Source organism: Echinops telfairi, unplaced genomic scaffold (assembly GCF_000313985.2).
Source record: "Echinops telfairi isolate 266 unplaced genomic scaffold, ASM31398v2 ScPeMD7_7422;HRSCAF=8460, whole genome shotgun sequence".
Lineage (NCBI taxonomy): Eukaryota > Metazoa > Chordata > Mammalia > Afrosoricida > Tenrecidae > Echinops > Echinops telfairi.
The window spans coordinates 3,741,690-3,751,081 of NW_022111322.1; the positions used below are offsets into that span (position 1 = coordinate 3,741,690).

A 9,392-nucleotide genomic window follows, 5' to 3' on the forward strand; every position below is an offset into this window, starting at 1 on the left:
CTATTGAAAGTACCATGGCCTGCTAAAAGGACAGACTATCTGTCATGGAGGAGGTACAGCCAGAGTGCTCCTTAAAACCAAGGTTGGTGGACTTCATCTTATATACTTTGTACTTGTCAGGAGAGACTGGTCCACAGAGCAGCGACTTTTTGGCTATCCCTTTATTTTACCATAGTTGGTAGTTTGTTGCTGTTAGGTGCCATAGAGTAGGCTCCAACCAATAGCCACTCTCTGCCCAACAGACAGAAGCACTGCACAGTCCTATGCCATCTTCACGTTTGTTCCTGTGCCTGAGCCCATTGATGTAGCCACTGTTTCAATACATCTTGAGGACTGCCCTTCCACTTGACCAAACATGATGTCCTTCTTCAGGGACTTGTGCAACTTTCACATGCATACGATGCAATGGAAAATACCATGGCTTGGATAAGCTGCACCTTAGTCCTCAAAGTAACTTCCTTGGTCATGTAGAGGAGTTGCCAAAAAGGGGAAGGTGCTCAACGAAATGATGGATTGACACAGTGTCTGCAACAATGGACTCAAGCATAGAAATGGTTGTGAGGATGATGCAGGTCCAGACAGTGTTCTGTTCTGTTGTGCATAGGGTCTCTCTGGGTCAGAACAGACAACAACAACAAATCTATGTAAAATGAAGAATCACTCATTAATTTGAAGTAAAGTCATAATTACAGGAACTCTGGTGGCACAGTGTTTAGGTGTTTAGCTCCTAACTGGAAAAAGAGAAGAGTTAACAAGCTGGTTTGTGCTAAGATATATGGGTTCTAGAAAAGATTTACAACATTAAAAACACTCCATGAAATTTTACTCTGCACTGTATGAGTATGAGTCATGGAAAAATCATCTAAATAGCATTTAATTCTTTTTCCAATAATTTTTACTCTTTAATATTGACTTCAAGTTTATAATAAAATTAGAAATATATGAATGTAAAATACTTGGTATACATATTAAGGGGGAAGATAAACCACTTCTTACTGGCTGTGGCATCCTACTTGTTTGCCCACCTCTTGTCTGTCAGTTTGCTGTACTGTGGTGATTTACATGGTCCTATGATGCTGGAAGTTATGTCACTGATATTTCAAATACCAGCAAAGGCACCCAGGTGAAAAGGTTTCAGCAGAGCTTCCAGACTAAGAACAGACTATGAAGAAAGAATAGGCTGTCCACTTCTGCAGAATTGATCACCGAAAACTTGGTGAATAGCAGCAGTCACTGATAGATGGCACTGCCGGAATGAGTCTCGCAACTTAGCAGACTCTCAAATATGACCGAGGAAAGCTGCCTACTCAAAATAGAGCCAGCCATAATGACATCGGTGGAGTTAGGCCTTCAGGACTTCCATTTGTTGATGGTGCATGTCTTAAAATGAGAAAAACACCCATAAACCTCTACAATAATCGGAACTTGGAATGCACAAACCATGAGTCTAGGAAAATCATCAAAAATGAAATGGAACACATAAAGACAAATGCTGTAGGCATTAATGAGCTGAAATAGACTAGTAGTGGCCATTTTTAATTCCAAGTTCAAATCATATTTACATGTAAATAATTTCCTTTATTGTGAAATGTCACAGTATGTATTTCACATCTAAATGATTGTGTTTCAGAAGCTTCAAGGTGTTTTATTAACCTAAAGCCATTTGGTGTGGTAACATTAAAAAGACATTCAGGGCTAAGTCTCTCAAGCATTTTTAAGAATTATGTTAGCTGCCTATAGGACTCAAGTGAGTAATGACAAACTGACAATTGCAAATGTCAAAGAATATTTCTGAAGCAAAAAATTTGGCAGCTAAAAGGTCCTTTGAGCAATCATCAGATATAAATTCTGCACTAAAAATATATTCATTATCAGGGCAGCAATATTTCATGTCATCATATCATTGCTGACACAACAGAAACATCAGCAATATTAGCACAAACTAGCTTGGTAATTCTTCTCTTTTACCATTTGAGTAGACCTCCACCTTTACCACATCCCAGGTCAAATCTTTTCTAAACATTTTTTAATGAGGACATGTTTTATTCAATTATTAAAGTTTATGATGTAAAGAATACCGCTCTGGCTTCCCTTCTTCAAACAAACTTCCTAATATCCATTGTAATGGGCAGTCACTATAGGCTATGTCCTTCTTCCAAGCTTTTCTGTTTTTCAGAACATCTTAAAGTTCTATTTTTCTCTTCTGCTGAATGTCATCTTCAAAGGAAAACACATTCAGTGGAGCATTATCAGCTTCTGTTTTGCTCTTCTTTTAAATGCCACCATCATTTCCAAAATCTTTCTCCTCTGGAACAATTTCAGCATCAAGTTAGCTTTTCTTTGCATGTAGGAACTCAATTGATTTCTCCTTGTTAATCTTGTATCCTGCTACTTTACTAAATTCCTCAATTATTTCCAACAATAACAACGTGGAGACCTGGGGGTTCTTTAAATATTGTCTGCAAAAAGTTTCACTCTTCTTTGCTCAGTTGTGCTTCCTTAATTTCTTGCCAGTGTCCTATGGTTCTGGCTAAGACTTCCACCACATTGTTGAATAAGAGTGAGGATAAGGGGCATCCTTGTTGAGTTCCCTTATTCAGTGGAAATGTTTGCAGTATTTCCCCATTGATTGTAATATCGGATGTTGGTTTTACATATATGGCCTTTATTGGGTTGAGGAATTTCCCTTCCATTCTTATCTTACTAAGTGCTTTCATTAGGAATGGATGTTGAATATTGTCAATTTTTTTCCTGCATCGATATGATTATATAGTTCTTATTCTTTCTCTGGTTTATGTGGTGGATTACATTAATTGCTTTTGAAATGGTGAACCATTCTTGCAGCCCTAGTATAAATTATCCTTAGTTATGATGTATTATTTTATGATATGTTGTTGGATTCTATTGGGCAGGATTTTGTTGAGAATTTTGCATCTATGTTCATGAAGAATATGTCTGTTGTTTTCTATTTTTGTGGGGTTTCTGCTTGGTTTTGATATCAGAGTTATACTGGCTTCATAGAATGATTTTGGGAGTTTGCTCTCCCTTTCTATGTTCTGGAATAGTTTGTGTAGAATTGGTGTCAGCTCTTTGGATACTTGGTAGAATTCTCCTTTTAAGTCATCTGGTTCTGGCCTTTTAAAATTTTCTTCTGCTTTTGGTTGGGAGTTTCTTGATGATCTTGTCTATTTCTTCTTTTATTATGGGCTGTTCAAGTTTTTAGTTTCCATCTGTGTTAATTTAGGAAGAGGATATGTTTCTAGGTATTTGTCCATGTCATCTAGATGATCAAATTTGTTAGAATAGTCTTTTACAATACTGTATTACTATTCTTTTTATTTCATTTGGATTTGTTGTGATTCCCCTTGTTTCATTCCTAGATCTAGATATTGTCATCTGCTCTTTCTTTTCATTTGTTATGCCTACTAGTGGTTTGTCGGATCTTTCTGGTGTTTTTTCATCCTTTCAAAGAACCAACTTTATGCTTTCTTGGCTTTTCCCATTATTTTTCTATTTTCCAGCTCATTGATTTCTGCTCTAATTTTTGTGGTTTCTTTTCTTCTACTATTGGAAAATTCATGCTATTGACTCTTCTAATTGTTGGAGGTATTGTGTTAAAGTTTTAAAGATGATTCTCTCCCCTTTTATTCATGTGTGCATTAATTGCTATAAACTGACCTCTGACAATTGCTTTTGCTGTGTCCCATAGGTTTTGCTATGTTGTGCTATTATTCTAATTTGTTTCTAGGAACTTCCTAATTTCATTTCTTACTTGGGATAATACACAGTCTTTTTTGAGTAGCATGTTGTTGAGTTTCCTCATGTTTGTCTTTATTGTTTGTATTGTCGATTTCCAGTTTTATTGCATTGTGGTCTGGGAAGAGGGTTTGAATGATCTCTGTGTATTTGAACTTGTTAAGGTTTGCTATGACCAACATGTAGTCTATTGTAGAATATGAGCCATGTGCATTGGAGAAGAATAAATATTTTTTTTTTGCTGTGGGCTGACAAACTCTGTAAATATCCAGGAGGTCTAGATGTTTGATTGGGTTGTTCAGCTTTTCAGTTTTTTTCCTCTTATTTATATTTCTTGGAGAGTGGTATATTGTTGTCTCTCCTACTATTATTGTCGATCTGATGATTTTTCTTTTCATCTCTTTGAGAATTTGTTTGATGAATTTAAAAGGTCTTTAGTTGGGTGCATATATGTTTATTATGGTTATTTGTTCTTGGTTTATTGATCCTTTAGTATTATGTAATGCTTATTTTTGTCTCTTGTTATGTTGTGCACTTTGAAATCTATTTTGTCAGAGATTAATATTGCCACCCCTGTTTTTTTTAAATTATTGCCATTAGCTTGGTAGATATTTCACCATCCATTGACCCTCAGTTTATTAATTGTCTGTGAGTCTTAAGTATGTCTCTAAAAAGCAGAAGATTGATGGATCTTGTTTCCAAATTTTTTACATTTTTGTTTTACATTTTTGTCTTTTGATTGAGGCATGTAGCCCATTGACATTCAGTGTTACTGATTCTAAATGTACACTAGTTGCTGTCAATTTGTGTTATATTTGTTTGCTTTTGACAGGCTGGGTTGGTGATGTAGGGAGCTTATTCATATTTTTGTCCTCACCTCCCCCTCTAGATCTGTATTGTTTAGGGAACTGTTTTCAGTGTGTTGACTTCTTGGTGGTGTTATACCCTGTGGTGGTCTCATTTTTGAGTGCTGCCGCTGTTTGTTTTCTGACCATAAAAATGTGGAAATATTCTTTATAAATTATCTTAAAACTTTCCTTGTTTGAGAATACTTTTATTTCTCCTTCATATTTGATGGATAGCTTTGCTGAGTAGAGGATTCTTCATTGGCATTTAGTCTTTCACATTTCAGAGTATGTTACTCCACTTACTTCTTTCCTGCATGGCTTCTGCAGAGAAATCAGAGTTATTCTTATCTCTTTACCTTTGTAGGTGATTGTTTTTCTCTCGGGCTGCCCTTGGGATTCTCTCCTTTTCTATGAAAGTGGATAATTTGCCTACTATATGTTTTGCTGTGTTTTGTTTGGTTTTTGGGAAGGGGATGTTAATCTATTTGGTATGGTCTCTGCTTCCTCCTTTATGATATTGGGGGACTTTTTCTTCCATGAATTCACTTAGTATTTTATCAGCAGACTTGTTTGTTTCTTTCTGTTCTGGAATGAGACACATATTATATCTCTTCATGATGTCTCACACCATCCTGAGGGTTTCTTCAGATTCTTCTGCTTTTTTTATTTGATTGTTTTTCTCATTTGGTGAAGTCTACATGGCTGACATTGAGTTCACCGATTAGATTTTCCTTTTCCTTTCTATACTCAATTCTCATACTGTGATATTTAATTCTACTCACTCATTGCTTAATTTCTGGCTTTCTTTTGGGTGTGAGGGTCTTAGCATCCCAATTTCTTCCATTGTTTTCAAAGTTGATCCTCAGATCTCTTTTATGGTCCTAATCATCATTCTCTGGGATTCTTTTCCTGGCAGTTCAAGGGTTTCTTTTTCTGTGTATTTCATTGGGCTTGGGTAATCTTCACTTCTTGATTTTTGTTTCTCTTTAATTTTTTTGTGGTAATTGCTGGTTGCTGTTGTATGTGTGGCTTTGTACTCCATCTGTAAATGGTGCACAGGGTTCTCAGTTGTGTAGAGTAGGGCTTTGACACTCTGGGTTAGAGAAGGAGGATTAGATAGAAGATGGAATTTTATTGTGTGGAGATGAAGACGGAGTGATAGAGTTGGATGGGTAGCATTAATAGGAGATAGGGTGTTGAGAATCGTATTTAATGATGATATTAATCATAGGAAGTCTCTTGTTAAATACAGTGATTTTAGATAAATTGGAAGAGGAGAGTTTTAGAGGTATGCTAGTTCTTGTTAGATTATAAGCAATTGTGTCTCACCAAGGAGGTGGGTGGAGGTAGTAGTGGTTGGAGTAGGTGGGGGTTATAGTAAATAATCTACATCACTTATTGACCTAGTATATAATATATGAAAACTCGGCCTATCTATGTTATTGTGTTTATAGCCAAGCGTCCTTAATTTGGCAGCATACTGAATCCCCTGCTTTTTCCAGGAGGATATGATCTGTGGTGTATTGTGGAGCAGTAGTTGGGTTTTTCACCATGCAGTGCTATCCACCCTCCACATTAGAGTCCTGGGGTAGAAACTGGCTATAGGAGTGGAGGCCCAAGGTGAAGGGTGACTTCTAATCAGGTGTAGGCCTTGCTGAGGAAAGTGTCAGCAGTGGCAACCCCTGGAGCTAGGGCAGGGGGAGCCCTCAAGACACATTGGAATGCCAAGTTCTACTTTCTTTGGCAGCAAAGGAGTTTTGTTTTTACAAAAGATAGTAGGACAAAAATAAAAAAAATACTCTTGAAGCACCCAGACAAGTCAAGTTGTGCTCCTGGATCACCAGGACAGAATCCCTGGTTGAGTTAGCTTGGAATGTCTATTTGGCAGTCATTAAACCTGAACTCTTGCAAGGAGGGGAGGGAGTGTGGGATCGGGCAAGCATGTTGTATTAGGCTGGGTTGACTAGAGAAACAAATTTAATGACTCACACATAGATATGTAGGATAGAACTTTATATCAAGAAGTAATTATATATCAAGAAAACACCACCACTCAGTCCAACTCAAGTCCATAAATCCGAAAATAGTCCATAAGTCCCTCTTCAGATATATGCAGTAACATGTAATGATGCAGAATGCAGGAATATCATTGGCTGGTGTGTGAAAAGTTATGGGGCTCCAGCAGCTCTCAGGGGGACAGCATGTAAAAAGGGGAAGGCAGAGAGAGAGAGAGGGGCTGCCATTTGGAGAGCTAGATATCTTGGTTGCACCCCCAATTGAGGTCATCAGGCTGTGACCTGATTGACAGGCTAAACTCCGATCCTACACGTTTATATACCTTCAAGTTGCCATAAAATTATGTAACTACCACACACGTGAAATTATGGAAGTTCTACTTCACCTCTGTGAGCTCCACACTGGTCTCCCAGGAGTCATAGAGGTATGGGTCTGAGGGCTGTATGTGAAATTCAGGTCCTATTTGGGAACCAGTTTGAAAGAGTAGATTCCTTTGCACTGGTGGGTCACTGAGCTAGCGGAAAGGGAATTTAAGTGCTTGCCACCGTGCTGAGCTCTACTGCATTCTTGGGGTGAAAAAGTGGGGAGGGAAATAAAAAATATTTCTGGAGTGCCTAGAATTCAGATCGTGTGTCTGAATTCTCTCATTTGACTTCTGTATGTGATGGTCTCAGGCTTGGGCATACAGAGTTCCAGGCAGAAGTTCTATCTGGGTCCCATCTTCCCAGGGTCCCCAGTTGAGCTTATTCTTGATATCCTAATGACACTCATGGTAAATATGAAGGAGCTTTAAGAAGTTTGTGAAAAAAATTACATTTAAAAATATTTTATATTGTGAATTAGGAGGAGGTTTATGCTTAATTCATAAGTATAAATATTATTTTTAAACATAATATAAAGAATATAAGATTTAAAAATATCATGGAGGACCAAAAGAATAAACAAATCTCTCTTGGATGAATTACAGTCAGAATGTTCCTTAGAGGCAAGGATAGAGGGCTTTCATCTCATGTCTTTTCGACCTGTTGTCTGGAGAGACTAGTTCTTGGAGGACATTATGCTTGGTAAAGTAGTGGAACAGGGAAAAGAGGAAAACATTTATAAGATGGATTGGCATAGTGGCTGCATTGATGGGCTCAAACAAAAGAACAATGATGATAATGGTAGATGACCAGGGAGTATTTTATTCTGTTGTATAAAGTGTCCCTATGAGTCAGAACTGACTTGATGGCACCTACTGTAGGTAGTTGCATATTCTGGTGTCAACTTGAGATTATTAAGAGTGGAGGGGTGGAGATTAGCCTGTCAATCAGGTCACACCTTTATGACCTCATTTGGAGGCGCTACAGAGATAAATAGCTCACTGGACGCCAGACCCACACTCTCTGCTTGACATTCCTGTTGACAAGCCACATGGAACTAGGCTGATAGAACCAGAGCCCTGGAGCTGGAGGAGCCACATGGAGGGGCCCTGCCAGTGCTGTAATGCTTCCACCACTACTGGATCTACAGGAATTTCCACCCACTGGATCATGATGTTCCTGCATACTGCATCATTGCATGTTTTGCATGAGCTTAAAGAGGAAGTTACAGACTAGTATTGGACATATGGGTTATTATCAAACTTATGGACTTGATCTGGACTGACCTGGGATGTTTTCTTAATATACAATTGCTCTTGTATATAAAGCTCTCTCTTACACACACATGAGTCTCTGGATTTGTTTCTCTTGTCAACCCAGACTAATACACCTAACAACAGCAAAAAATGAATATAATATAGAATAGTTTTCCAGGCCAGACATAAAAAGTAAATCAATTACTTTAAATGAGATTTCTCTTATGCTAAAAGTAGAAAATATATATTTCTCTGGAAGTAAAAAACCGATATTTTTTAGAATGTACTTATACAACCCATAAATTATTATATTACTTCTTTTTGTTATTAAAAGTTAAATTGTTTGGAATTTTATTTTCACAGCCTACATTTTTTTGTAAGTTTAGGTCTTATGTGATATGAAAAAGTGTTTTCTATGATAATGGAGCCAATTTGGGGTGAAAGCATGACAGTGACTGATACAACCATTTGTATTTGCCAAAGAGGAAGTCAGAAAGACAGGGACCAGCAGTTATATTTATTCATGGTAGTGCCTTTGTTATGGGAAGTTATAGTAAGTGGAAATATATATATATAAATACATTAAATTTTATTTTATTATTCACATATTTGTATATATATTTAATAATTAAATCATCTTATTGGGGGTTTATACAACTCTTATCACAATCCACACATACATCCATTGTGTCAAGCACTTTTGAACATTTGTTTCCCTCATCATTCTCAATACATTTGCTTTCTACTTGAGCCCTTGGTCACAGCTCCTCATTTTTTCTCCTATATATTTGTATATTTATAATCAACAGTCATCTATTGATTTAAGAGTTTATATTTGTGCATGTATCCTGGCAGAGATAATAGACTATCAATCATCATTCATATATATTTCTTGGTAGACAAAGAAGCAAAGAAAATTCAAAGAAATTGAATGAGAGTTTTTTTTAAACCTTCAGTAGTAAATAACATTTTATAAATTGGCAATGTAGAATGGGACGTTCACATAGTCAATATGAACTTTAAATGTATAAGTCCTAAGTCATCTGATTTTAATTTCACAAGAACTGAAGCCAGTAAGTCGCTTTCAACATTGAATCAGTAGTGTCTTACTACCACATACCAAACACTACCAAAATTGTGGACTGTGAAGCAAA

General features: G+C 36.9%; 1 pseudogene; it reads right to left on the reverse strand.

Annotated features, from left to right (window-relative positions):
* Positions 1-1,342: 1,342 nt before the first annotated feature.
* LOC115872290 lies at positions 1,343-2,329 on the reverse strand (annotated as a pseudogene).
* Positions 2,330-9,392: the final 7,063 nt, after the last annotated feature.